At 39.0% G+C, this 12,422-nt stretch overlaps 11 non-coding genes across 11 annotated transcripts; 5 read left to right on the forward strand and 6 right to left on the reverse strand.

Moving 5' to 3' along the window:
- Positions 1 to 801: 801 nt before the first annotated feature.
- TRNAR-UCG (transfer RNA arginine (anticodon UCG)) lies at positions 802 to 874 on the forward strand. The gene has a single exon. It is a non-coding gene; the product is annotated as a tRNA-Arg (tRNA).
- A 558-nt stretch (positions 875 to 1,432) lies between these two features.
- On the forward strand, positions 1,433 to 1,505 carry TRNAR-ACG (transfer RNA arginine (anticodon ACG)). The gene has a single exon. It is a non-coding gene; the product is annotated as a tRNA-Arg (tRNA).
- Positions 1,506 to 1,595: 90 nt separating this feature from the next.
- TRNAR-UCG (transfer RNA arginine (anticodon UCG)) lies at positions 1,596 to 1,668 on the forward strand. Its single transcript has one exon. It is a non-coding gene; the product is annotated as a tRNA-Arg (tRNA).
- A 243-nt stretch (positions 1,669 to 1,911) lies between these two features.
- Positions 1,912 to 1,984, forward strand: TRNAR-UCG (transfer RNA arginine (anticodon UCG)). Its single transcript has one exon. It is a non-coding gene; the product is annotated as a tRNA-Arg (tRNA).
- Positions 1,985 to 2,226: 242 nt separating this feature from the next.
- Positions 2,227 to 2,299, forward strand: TRNAR-UCG (transfer RNA arginine (anticodon UCG)). Its single transcript has one exon. It is a non-coding gene; the product is annotated as a tRNA-Arg (tRNA).
- A 1,697-nt stretch (positions 2,300 to 3,996) lies between these two features.
- Positions 3,997 to 4,069, reverse strand: TRNAR-UCG (transfer RNA arginine (anticodon UCG)). Its single transcript has one exon. It is a non-coding gene; the product is annotated as a tRNA-Arg (tRNA).
- A 242-nt stretch (positions 4,070 to 4,311) lies between these two features.
- TRNAR-UCG (transfer RNA arginine (anticodon UCG)) lies at positions 4,312 to 4,384 on the reverse strand. The gene has a single exon. It is a non-coding gene; the product is annotated as a tRNA-Arg (tRNA).
- A 3,738-nt stretch (positions 4,385 to 8,122) lies between these two features.
- TRNAR-UCU (transfer RNA arginine (anticodon UCU)) lies at positions 8,123 to 8,195 on the reverse strand. Its single transcript has one exon. It is a non-coding gene; the product is annotated as a tRNA-Arg (tRNA).
- A 242-nt stretch (positions 8,196 to 8,437) lies between these two features.
- Positions 8,438 to 8,510, reverse strand: TRNAR-UCG (transfer RNA arginine (anticodon UCG)). The gene has a single exon. It is a non-coding gene; the product is annotated as a tRNA-Arg (tRNA).
- Positions 8,511 to 11,753: 3,243 nt separating this feature from the next.
- Positions 11,754 to 11,826, reverse strand: TRNAR-UCU (transfer RNA arginine (anticodon UCU)). The gene has a single exon. It is a non-coding gene; the product is annotated as a tRNA-Arg (tRNA).
- A 242-nt stretch (positions 11,827 to 12,068) lies between these two features.
- Positions 12,069 to 12,141, reverse strand: TRNAR-UCG (transfer RNA arginine (anticodon UCG)). Its single transcript has one exon. It is a non-coding gene; the product is annotated as a tRNA-Arg (tRNA).
- Between the last annotated feature and the right edge of the window lie 281 nt (positions 12,142 to 12,422).

Raw genomic sequence — 12,422 nt, forward strand, 5'->3', positions numbered from 1 at the left:
GCTAGTGGCGCAATGGATAACGCGTCTTCCTACGGAGCAGAAGATTCCAGGTTCGAGTCCTGGCAAGCTCAGTGTTGATTTTCATAGGTCTTTTATACGTCATAAAAGAAAATATCGTATAATAGAATGTTTCGAAAAACCTTTTTGTAATACAAAGCAAGGGCTTGTTGCGTAAAGGATAACGTGTCATTCTTCGAAGAAGAAGATTCCAGGTTCGAGTCGTGGCAAGCTCGTTATTTACATTTATAACAGATTTTTAGCAGGCAAATTAATAATATTGCAATTTTTCAATATCATTTTGTCGGACTATCACCGGCTTGTGGCGCAATGGATAACGTGTCTGCCTACGGAGCAGAAGATTCCATGTTCGAGTCCTGGCAAGCTCGCTATTTACATTTATAAGAGATTTCTAGCATTTATTAAAAGGCAAATAAATAATATTGCATAGATTCAATATCTTTTTGTCAGATTATGGCGGGCTAGTGGCGCAATGGATAACGCGTCTTCCTACGGAGCAGAAGATTCCAGGTTCGAGTGCTGGCAAGCTCGGTGTCGATTTTCATAGGTCTTTTATACGTCATAAAAGAAAATATCGTATAAATAGAATGTTTGGAAAAACATTTTTGTAATACAAAGCAAGGGCTTGTGGCGCAATGGATAAAACGACTGCCTACGGAGCAGAAGATTCCAGGTTCGATTCCTGGCAAGGTCGGTGTTGGTTTTATAGGTCTTTTATACGTCATAAAGGAAAATATCGTATAAATACAATGTTTTGGAAAAATGTTTTGTAGTACAAAGCGCGGGCTTGTGGCGTATTGGATAACGCGTCTGCCTTCGATGCAGAAGATTCCAGGTTCGAGTCCTGGCAAGCTCGCTATTTACATTTATAAGAGATTTTTGTAGGCAAATTAATAAAATTGCAGTGCTACAATTTCATTTTGTCAGACTCTAACTTGCTTGTGACGCAATGCGTAGAACGTCTGCCTACGGAGCAGAAGATTCCAGGTTCGTTTCATGGCAAGGTCGGTGTTGATTTTTATGGGTCTTTTATACGTCACAAAAGAAAATATCGTATAAATACAATGTTTGGAAAATTATTTTTGTACTACAAAGCACTGGCTTGTGGCGTAATGGATAACGCGTCTGCCTTCGATGCAGAAGATTCCAGGTTCGAGTCTTGGCAAGCTCGCTATTTACATTTATAAGAGATTTCTTGTAGGCAAATTAATAATATTGCAATGTTTCAATTTCATTTTGTCAGACCCTAACTTGCTTGTGACGCAATGGGTAGTACGTCTGCCTACGGATCGGAAGATTCCAGGTTCGTTTCATGGCAAGGTCGGTGTTGATTTTTATAGGTCTTTTATACGTCACAAAAGAAAATATCGTATAAATACAATGTTTGGAAAAAATGTTTTGAAATACAAAGCACGGGCTTGTGGCGTAATGGATAACGCGTCTGCCTACGGAGCAGAAGATTCCAGGTTCGAATCCTGGCAAGCTCGGAGTTGATTTTTATAGGTCTTTTATACGTCATAAAAGAAAATATCTTATAAATACAATGTTTGGAAAATGTTTTTTGTACTACAAATCACGGGCTTGTGGCGTAATGGATAACGCGTCTGCCTTCGATGCAGAAGATTCCTGGTTCGAGTCCTGGCAAGCTCGCTATTTACATTTATAAGAGATTTCTAGAAGGCAAATTAATAATATTGAAATGCTTCAATTTCATATTGTCAGACTCTAACGTGCTTGTGACGCAATGGGTAGAACGTCTGCCTACGGAGCAGAAGATTCCAGGTTCGTTTCATGGCAAGGTCGGTGTTGATTTTTATGGGTCTTTTATACGTCACAAAAGAAAATACCGTATAAATACAATGTTTGGAAATTGTTTTTTGTACTACAAATCACGGGCTTGTGGCGTAATGGATAACGCGTCTGCCTTCGATGCAGAAGATTCCAGGTTCGAGTCCTGGCAAGCTCGCTATTTACATTTATAAGAGATTTTTGTAGGCAAATTAATAAAATTGCAGTGCTACAATTTCATTTTGTCAGAATCTAACTTGCTTGTGACGCAATGCGTAGAACGTCTGCCTACGGAGCAGAAGATTCCAGGTTCGTTTCATGGCAAGGTCGGTGTTGATTTTTATGGGTCTTTTATACGTCACAAAAGAAAATATCGTATAAATACAATGTTTGGAAAATTATTTTTGTACTACAAAGCACTGGCTTGTGGCGTAATGGATAACGCGTCTGCCTTCGATGCAGAAGATTCCAGGTTCGAGTCCTGGCAAGCTCGCTATTTACATTTATAAGAGATTTCTTGTAGGCAAATTAATAATATTGCAATGTTTCAATTTCATTTTGTCAGACCCTAACTTGCTTGTGACGCAATGGGTAGAACGTCTGCCTACGGAGCGGAAGATTCCAGGTTCGTTTCATGGCAAGGTCGGTGTTGATTTTTATAGGTCTTTTATACGTCACAAAAGAAAATATCGTATAAATACAATGTTTGGAAAAAATGTTTTGAAATACAAAGCACGGGCTTGTGGCGTAATGGATAACGCGTCTGCCTTCGAAGCAGAAGTTTCCAGGTGAGAGTCCTGGCAAGCTTGTTATTTACATTTATAAGAGATTTCTAGCAGGCAAATTAATAATATTGCAAAGCTTCAATATCATTTTGTCAGACTCTAACGGGCGTGTAGCGCAATGGATAACGCGTCTGCATTCGAAGCAGAAGATCACAGGTTCGAGTCCTGTCAAGCTCGTTATTTACTTTTATAAGAGATTTCTAGCAGGCAAATTAATAATATTGCAATGCTTCAATATCATTTTGTCAGACTATAACGGACTTGTGGCGTAATGGATAACGCGTCTGATTACGGAGATGAAGACTTTAGGTTCGAGTCCTGGCAAGCTCGGTGTATATTTTAATAGGTCTTTTATTCGTCATAAAAGAAAATATCGTAGAAATACAATGTTAGGAAAATGTTTTTGTAATACAAAGCACGGGCTTGTGGCGTAAAGGATAACGCGTCTGCCTTCGATGAAGAAGATTCCAGGTTCGAGTCCTGTCAAGCTCGCTATTTACATTTATAAGAGATTTCTAGTAGGCAAATTAATAATATTGCAATGCTTCAATTTCATTTTGTCAGACTCTAACGGGCTTGTGACGCAATGGGTAGAACGTCTGCCTACGGAGCAGAAAATTCCAGGTTCGTTTCATGGCAAGGTCGGTTTTGATTTTTATAGGTCTTTTATACGTCACAAAAGAAAATATCGTATAAATACAATGTTTGGAAAAAATGTTTTGAAATACAAAGCACGGGCTTGTGGCGTAATGGATAACGCGTCTGCCTTCGAAGAAGGAGATTCCAGGTGAGAGTCCTGGCAAGCTTGTTATTTACAATTATAAGAGATTTCTAGCAGGCAAATTAATAATATTGTAAAGCATCAATATCATTTTGTCAGACTCTAACGGGCTTGTGGCGCAATGGATAACGCGTCTGCCTACGGAGCAGAAGCTTCCAGGTTCGAGTCTTGGCAAGGACGGTGTTGATCTTTATGGGTCTTTTTCGCGTCATAAAAGAAAATAACGTATAAATACAATGTTTTGTACTACAAAGCACCGGCTTGTGGCGTAATGGATAACGCGTCTGCCTTCGAAGCAGAAGATTCTAGGTTCGAGTACCTGGAATCTTCTGACCCGTAGGCAGACGCGTTATCCATTGCGCCACAAGCCCGTTTGAGTCTGACAAAATGCTATTGAAGAATTGCAATATTATTAATTTGCTTTCTAATATATGCTAGAAATCTCTTATAAATGTAAATAACGAGCTTGCAAGGACTAGAACCTGGAATCTTCTACTCCGTGGGCAGACGCGTTATCCATTGCGCCACAAGCCCGTCCTTTGTATTACAAAACATTTTTTCCAAACATTGTATTTATACGATATTTTCTTTTATGACATATAAAAGACCTATAAAATTCAACACCGAGCTTGCCAGGACTCGAACCTGGAATCTTCTGCTCCGAAGGCAGACACGTTGTCCATTGCGCCACAAGCCAGTTAGAATCTAACAAAATGATATAAAAGCGTTGCAATATTAATAATTTGCCTGCTAGAAATCTGTTATAAATGTAAATAACGAGCATGCAAGGACTAGAACCTGGAATCTTCTGCTTCGATGGCAGACGCGTTATCCGTTACGCGACAAGCCCGTGCTTTGTAATATAAAAAACTTTTTGCAACATTGTATTTAAACGATATTTTCTTTTATGACGTATAAAATACCTATAAAAATCAACACCGAGCTTGCCAGGACTCGAACCTGGAATCTTCTGCTTCGAAGGCAGACGCATTATCCATTACGCCACAAGCCCGTGCTTTGTTTTACAAAAAAACTTTTTGTAAACTTTGTATTTATACGATATTTTCCTTTATGACGTATAAAAGACCTATAAAAATACACCGAGCTTGCGAGGACTCGAACCTGGAATCTTCAGCTTCGAAGGCAGACGCATTATCCATTACGCCACAAGCCCGTGCTTTGTTTTACAAAAAAATTTTTATAAACTTTGTATTTATACGATATTTTCCTTTATGACGTATAAAAGACCTATAAAAATACACCGAGCTTGCGAGGACTCGAACCTGGAATCTTCTTCTTCGAAGAATGACTCGTTATCCTTTACGCCACAAGCCCTTGCTTTGTATTACAAAAATGTTTTTCCAAACATTCTATTTATACGATATTTTCTTTAATGACGTATAAAAGACCTATGAAAATCAACACCGAGCTTGCCAGAACTCGAACCTGGAATCATCTGCTCCGTAGGAAGACGCGTTATCCATTGCGCCACTAGCGCATCATAATCTGACAAAAAGATATTGAAGCTATGCAATATTATTTATTTGCCTTCTAATATATGCTAGAAATCTCTTATAAATGTAAATAGCGAGCTTGCCAGGACTCGAACACGGAATGTTCTGCTCCGTAGGCAGACGCGTTATCCAATACGCCACAAGCCCGCGCTTTGTACTACAAAACATTTTTCCAAAACATTGTATTTATACGATATTTTCCTTTATGACGTATAAAAGACCTATAAAACCAACACCGACCTTGCCAGGAATCGAACCTGGAATCTTCTGCTCCGTAGGCAGTCGTTTTATCCATTGCGCCACAAGCCCTTGCTTTGTATTACAAAAATGTTTTTCCAAACATTCTATTTATACGATATTTTCTTTTATGACGTATAAAAGACCTATGAAAATCGACACCGAGCTTGCCAGGACTCGAACCTGGAATCTTCTGCTCCGTAGGAAGACGCGTTATCCATTGCGCCACTAGCCCGCTATAATCTGACAAAAAGATATTGAATCTATGCAATATTATTTATTTGCCTTTTAATAAATGCTAGAAATCTCTTATAAATGTAAATAGCGAGCTTGCCAGGACTCGAACATGGAATCTTCTGCTCCGTAGGCAGACACGTTATCCATTGCGCCACAAGCCGGTGATAGTCTGACAAAATGATATTGAAAAATTGCAATATTATTAATTTGCCTGCTAAAAATCTGTTATAAATGTAAATAACGAGCTTGCCATGACTCGAACCTGGAATCTTCTTCTTCGAAGAATGACACGTTATCCTTTACGCAACAAGCCCTTGCTTTGTATTACAAAAAGGTTTTTCCAAACATTCTATTATACGATATTTTCTTTTATGACGTATAAAAGACCTATGAAAATCAACACCGAGCTTGCCAGGACTCGAACCTGGATTCTTTTGCTCCGTAGGAAGACGCGTTATCCATTGCGCCACTAGCCCGTTATAATCTGACAAAAAGATATTGAAGCTATGCAATATTATTTATTTGCCTTCTAATATATGCTAGAAATCTCTTATTAATGTAAATAGTCAGCTTTTCAGGACTCGAACCTGCAATCTTCTGCTTCGAAGGCAGACGCGTTACCCATTACGCCACAAGCCCGTGCATTGTATTACAAAGAACGTTTTGCAAACATTGTATTTATACGATACTTTCTTTTATGACGTATAAAAGACCTATGAAAATCAACACTGATCTTGCCAGGACTCGAACGTGGAATCCTTTGCCCCGTAGGCAGGCGCGTTATCCTTTACGCCACAAGCCCGTTGTTTGTATTACAAAAAGCTTTTTATAAACATTGTATTTGTACGATATTTTCTTTTATGACGTATAAATGACCTATAAAAATCAACACCGACCTTGCTAGGAATCGAACCTGGAATCTTCTGCTCCGTAGGCAGTCGTTATATCCATTGCGCCACAAGACCGTTACACTCTGACAAAATGAAATTGAAACATTGCAATATTATTAATTTGCCTGCAAGAAATCTCTTATGAATGTAAATAGCGAGCTTGCCAGTACTCGAACCTAGAGTCTTCTGCTTCGAAGGCCGACGCGTTATCCATTACGCCACAAGCCCGCGCTTTATATTACAAAACATTTTTCCCAAACATTGTATTTATACGATATTTTCTTTTATGACGTTTAAAAGACCTTTAAAAATCAACACCGAGCTTGCCAGGGCTCAAACCTGGAAGCTTCTGCTCCGTATGCAGACGCGTTATCCATTGCGCAACAGGCCCGTTAGTCTGACAAAATGATATTGAAGCATTGCAATATTGTTAATTTGCCTGCTAGAAAACAGTTATAAATGTAAATAACGAACTTGCCAGGACTCGAACCTAGAATCTTCTGCTTCGAAGGCAGACGCGTTATCCATTACGCCACAAGCCGGTGCTTTGTAGTACAAAACATTGTATTTATACGTTATTTTCTTTTATGACGCGAAAAAGACCCATAAAGATCAACACCGTCCTTGCCAAGACTCGAACCTGGAAGCTTCTGCTCCGTAGGCAGACGCGTTATCCATTGCGCCACAAGCCCGTTAGAGTCTGACAAAATGATATTGATGCTTTACAATATTATTAATTTGCCTGCTAGAAATCTCTTATAATTGTAAATAACAAGCTTGCCAGGACTCTCACCTGGAATCTTCTTCTTCGAAGGCAGACGCGTTATCCATTACGCCACAAGCCCGTGCTTTGTATTTCAAAACATTTTTTCCAAACATTGTATTTATACGATATTTTCTTTTGTGACGTATAAAAGACCTATAAAAATCAAAACCGACCTTGCCATGAAACGAGCCTGGAATTTTCTGCTCCGTAGGCAGACGTTCTACCCATTGCGTCACAAGCCCGTTAGAGTCTGACAAAATAATATTGAAGCATTGCAATATTATTAATTTGCCTACTAGAAATCTCTTATAAATGTAAATAGCGAGCTTGACAGGACTCGAACCTGGAATCTTCTTCATCGAAGGCAGACGCGTTATCCTTTACGCCACAAGACCGTGCTTTGTATTACAAAAACATTTTCCTAACATTGTATTTCTACGATATTTTCTTTTATGACGAATAAAAGACCTATTAAAATATACACCGAGCTTGCCAGGACTCGAACCTAAAGTCTTCATCTCCGTAATCAGACGCGTTATCCATTACGCCACAAGTCCGTTATAGTCTGACAAAATGATATTGAAGCATTGCAATATTATTAATTTGCCTGCTAGAAATCTCTTATAAAAGTAAATAACGAGCTTGACAGGACTCGAACCTGTGATCTTCTGCTTCGAATGCAGACGCGTTATCCATTGCGCTACACGCCCGTTAGAGTCTGACAAAATGATATTGAAGCTTTGCAATATTATTAATTTGCCTGCTAGAAATCTCTTATAAATGTAAATAACAAGCTTGCCAGGACTCTCACCTGGAAACTTCTGCTTCGAAGGCAGACGCGTTATCCATTACGCCACAAGCCCGTGCTTTGTATTTCAAAACATTTTTTCCAAACATTGTATTTATACGATATTTTCTTTTGTGACGTATAAAAGACCTATAAAAATCAACACCGACCTTGCCATGAAACGAACCTGGAATCTTCCGCTCCGTAGGCAGACGTTCTACCCATTGCGTCACAAGCAAGTTAGGGTCTGACAAAATGAAATTGAAACATTGCAATATTATTAATTTGCCTACAAGAAATCTCTTATAAATGTAAATAGCGAGCTTGCCAGGACTCGAACCTGGAATCTTCTGCATAGAAGGCAGACGCGTTATCCATTACGCCACAAGCCAGTGCTTTGTAGTACAAAAATAATTTTGCAAACATTGTATTTATACGATATTTTCTTTTGTGACGTATAAAAGACCCATAAAAATCAACACCGACCTTGCCATGAAACGAACCTGGAATCTTCTGCTCCGTAGGCAGACGTTCTACGCATTGCGTCACAAGCAAGTTAGAGTCTGACAAAATGAAATTGTAGCACTGCAATTTTATTAATTTGCCTACAAAAATCTCTTATAAATGTAAATAGCGAGCTTGCCAGGACTCGAACCTGGAATCTTCTGCATCGAAGGCAGACGCGTTATCCATTACGCCACAAGCCCGTGATTTGTAGTACAAAAAACATTTTCCAAACATTGTATTTATACGGTATTTTCTTTTGTGACGTATAAAAGACCCATAAAAATCAACACCGACCTTGCCATGAAACGAACCTGGAATCTTCTGCTCCGTAGGCAGACGTTCTACCCATTGCGTCACAAGCAAGTTAGAGTCTGACAAAATGAAATTGAAGCTTTGCAATATTATTAATTTGCCTGCTAGAAATCTCTTATAAATGTAAATAACAAGCTTGCCAGGACTATCACCTGGAAACTTCTGCTTCGAAGGCAGACGCGTTATCCATTACGCCACAAGCCCGTGCTTTGTATTTCAAAACATTTTTTCCAAACATTCTATTTATACGATATTTTCTTTTATGACGTATAAAAGACCTATGAAAATCGACACCGAGCTTGCCAGGACTCGAACCTGGAATCTTCTGCTCCGTAGGAAGACGCGTTATCCATTGCGCCACTAGCCCGCTATAATCTGACAAAAAGATATTGAATCTATGCAATATTATTTATTTGCCTTTTAATAAATGCTAGAAATCTCTTATAAATGTAAATAGCGAGCTTGCCAGGACTCGAACATGGAATCTTCTGCTCCGTAGGCAGACACGTTATCCATTGCGCCACAAGCCGGTGATAGTCTGACAAAATGATATTGAAAAATTGCAATATTATTAATTTGCCTGCTAAAAATCTGTTATAAATGTAAATAACGAGCTTGCCATGACTCGAACCTGGAATCTTCTTCTTCGAAGAATGACACGTTATCCTTTACGCAACAAGCCCTTGCTTTGTATTACAAAAAGGTTTTTCCAAACATTCTATTATACGATATTTTCTTTTATGACGTATAAAAGACCTATGAAAATCAACACCGAGCTTGCCAGGACTCGAACCTGGATTCTTTTGCTCCGTAGGAAGACGCGTTATCCATTGCGCCACTAGCCCGTTATAATCTGACAAAAAGATATTGAAGCTATGCAATATTATTTATTTGCCTTCTAATATATGCTAGAAATCTCTTATTAATGTAAATAGTCAGCTTTTCAGGACTCGAACCTGCAATCTTCTGCTTCGAAGGCAGACGCGTTACCCATTACGCCACAAGCCCGTGCATTGTATTACAAAGAACGTTTTGCAAACATTGTATTTATACGATACTTTCTTTTATGACGTATAAAAGACCTATGAAAATCAACACTGATCTTGCCAGGACTCGAACGTGGAATCCTTTGCCCCGTAGGCAGGCGCGTTATCCTTTACGCCACAAGCCCGTTGTTTGTATTACAAAAAGCTTTTTATAAACATTGTATTTGTACGATATTTTCTTTTATGACGTATAAATGACCTATAAAAATCAACACCGACCTTGCTAGGAATCGAACCTGGAATCTTCTGCTCCGTAGGCAGTCGTTATATCCATTGCGCCACAAGACCGTTACACTCTGACAAAATGAAATTGAAACATTGCAATATTATTAATTTGCCTGCAAGAAATCTCTTATGAATGTAAATAGCGAGCTTGCCAGTACTCGAACCTAGAGTCTTCTGCTTCGAAGGCCGACGCGTTATCCATTACGCCACAAGCCCGCGCTTTATATTACAAAACATTTTTCCCAAACATTGTATTTATACGATATTTTCTTTTATGACGTTTAAAAGACCTTTAAAAATCAACACCGAGCTTGCCAGGGCTCAAACCTGGAAGCTTCTGCTCCGTATGCAGACGCGTTATCCATTGCGCAACAGGCCCGTTAGTCTGACAAAATGATATTGAAGCATTGCAATATTGTTAATTTGCCTGCTAGAAAACAGTTATAAATGTAAATAACGAACTTGCCAGGACTCGAACCTAGAATCTTCTGCTTCGAAGGCAGACGCGTTATCCATTACGCCACAAGCCGGTGCTTTGTAGTACAAAACATTGTATTTATACGTTATTTTCTTTTATGACGCGAAAAAGACCCATAAAGATCAACACCGTCCTTGCCAAGACTCGAACCTGGAAGCTTCTGCTCCGTAGGCAGACGCGTTATCCATTGCGCCACAAGCCCGTTAGAGTCTGACAAAATGATATTGATGCTTTACAATATTATTAATTTGCCTGCTAGAAATCTCTTATAATTGTAAATAACAAGCTTGCCAGGACTCTCACCTGGAATCTTCTTCTTCGAAGGCAGACGCGTTATCCATTACGCCACAAGCCCGTGCTTTGTATTTCAAAACATTTTTTCCAAACATTGTATTTATACGATATTTTCTTTTGTGACGTATAAAAGACCTATAAAAATCAAAACCGACCTTGCCATGAAACGAGCCTGGAATTTTCTGCTCCGTAGGCAGACGTTCTACCCATTGCGTCACAAGCCCGTTAGAGTCTGACAAAATGATATTGAAGCATTGCAATATTATTAATTTGCCTACTAGAAATCTCTTATAAATGTAAATAGCGAGCTTGACAGGACTCGAACCTGGAATCTTCTTCATCGAAGGCAGACGCGTTATCCTTTACGCCACAAGACCGTGCTTTGTATTACAAAAACATTTTCCTAACATTGTATTTCTACGATATTTTCTTTTATGACGAATAAAAGACCTATTAAAATATACACCGAGCTTGCCAGGACTCGAACCTAAAGTCTTCATCTCCGTAATCAGACGCGTTATCCATTACGCCACAAGTCCGTTATAGTCTGACAAAATGATATTGAAGCATTGCAATATTATTAATTTGCCTGCTAGAAATCTCTTATAAAAGTAAATAACGAGCTTGACAGGACTCGAACCTGTGATCTTCTGCTTCGAATGCAGACGCGTTATCCATTGCGCTACACGCCCGTTAGAGTCTGACAAAATGATATTGAAGCTTTGCAATATTATTAATTTGCCTGCTAGAAATCTCTTATAAATGTAAATAACAAGCTTGCCAGGACTCTCACCTGGAAACTTCTGCTTCGAAGGCAGACGCGTTATCCATTACGCCACAAGCCCGTGCTTTGTATTTCAAAACATTTTTTCCAAACATTGTATTTATACGATATTTTCTTTTGTGACGTATAAAAGACCTATAAAAATCAACACCGACCTTGCCATGAAACGAACCTGGAATCTTCCGCTCCGTAGGCAGACGTTCTACCCATTGCGTCACAAGCAAGTTAGGGTCTGACAAAATGAAATTGAAACATTGCAATATTATTAATTTGCCTACAAGAAATCTCTTATAAATGTAAATAGCGAGCTTGCCAGGACTCGAACCTGGAATCTTCTGCATAGAAGGCAGACGCGTTATCCATTACGCCACAAGCCAGTGCTTTGTAGTACAAAAATAATTTTGCAAACATTGTATTTATACGATATTTTCTTTTGTGACGTATAAAAGACCCATAAAAATCAACACCGACCTTGCCATGAAACGAACCTGGAATCTTCTGCTCCGTAGGCAGACGTTCTACGCATTGCGTCACAAGCAAGTTAGAGTCTGACAAAATGAAATTGTAGCACTGCAATTTTATTAATTTGCCTACAAAAATCTCTTATAAATGTAAATAGCGAGCTTGCCAGGACTCGAACCTGGAATCTTCTGCATCGAAGGCAGACGCGTTATCCATTACGCCACAAGCCCGTGATTTGTAGTACAAAAAACATTTTCCAAACATTGTATTTATACGGTATTTTCTTTTGTGACGTATAAAAGACCCATAAAAATCAACACCGACCTTGCCATGAAACGAACCTGGAATCTTCTGCTCCGTAGGCAGACGTTCTACCCATTGCGTCACAAGCAAGTTAGAGTCTGACAAAATGAAATTGAAGCTTTGCAATATTATTAATTTGCCTGCTAGAAATCTCTTATAAATGTAAATAACAAGCTTGCCAGGACTATCACCTGGAAACTTCTGCTTC

The sequence above is a fragment of the Phalangium opilio genome, unplaced genomic scaffold (assembly GCF_054372755.1).
Source record: "Phalangium opilio isolate 3A_F unplaced genomic scaffold, DU_Popi_V2 ptg000031l_1, whole genome shotgun sequence".
Lineage (NCBI taxonomy): Eukaryota > Metazoa > Arthropoda > Arachnida > Opiliones > Phalangiidae > Phalangium > Phalangium opilio.